This window comes from Eimeria mitis, genomic scaffold, assembly GCF_000499745.2.
Source record: "Eimeria mitis Houghton genomic scaffold, Emh_scaff1898, whole genome shotgun sequence".
NCBI classification, from domain to species: Eukaryota; Apicomplexa; class Conoidasida; order Eucoccidiorida; family Eimeriidae; genus Eimeria; species Eimeria mitis.
In genome coordinates, this window is record NW_013570221.1 from 3,522 (window position 1) to 3,987 (window position 466).

Consider the following 466-nt stretch of genomic DNA (forward strand, 5'->3'; position numbering starts at 1 on the left):
GTGGGATAGCGGCTTGGATAGCTGCATAGCTAGCCAGCAGCTGGGACGGCTAGCTAGCTGGCTAGCTAGCCAGCTAGCTAGCTATCTAGCTAGCTGGGTGGCTAGCTTTCTAGCCAGCTAGCTAGCTGGGTGGCCGGCTAGCTGGGCGGCTAGCTTTCTAGCTAGCTAGCCAGCTAGCTAGCCAGCTAGCTAGCTTTCTAGCTAGCTAGCCAGCTAGCTAGCCAGCTATCTAGCTAGCTAGCCAGCTAGCTAGCTAGCTAGCCAATTGTCTAACTGGGTTGATTTGGACGTATGAGGGTCAAATTTTAGGGTTTAGGGTTTAGGGTTTGGGGTTTAGGGTTTAGGGTTTACACTCTCTTGCTACTGCCAGTAGACGCTGCTGTCTCCTACGTATAAATATATAAATATACATATATATATATATATATATATATATATATATATATATATATATATATATATATAT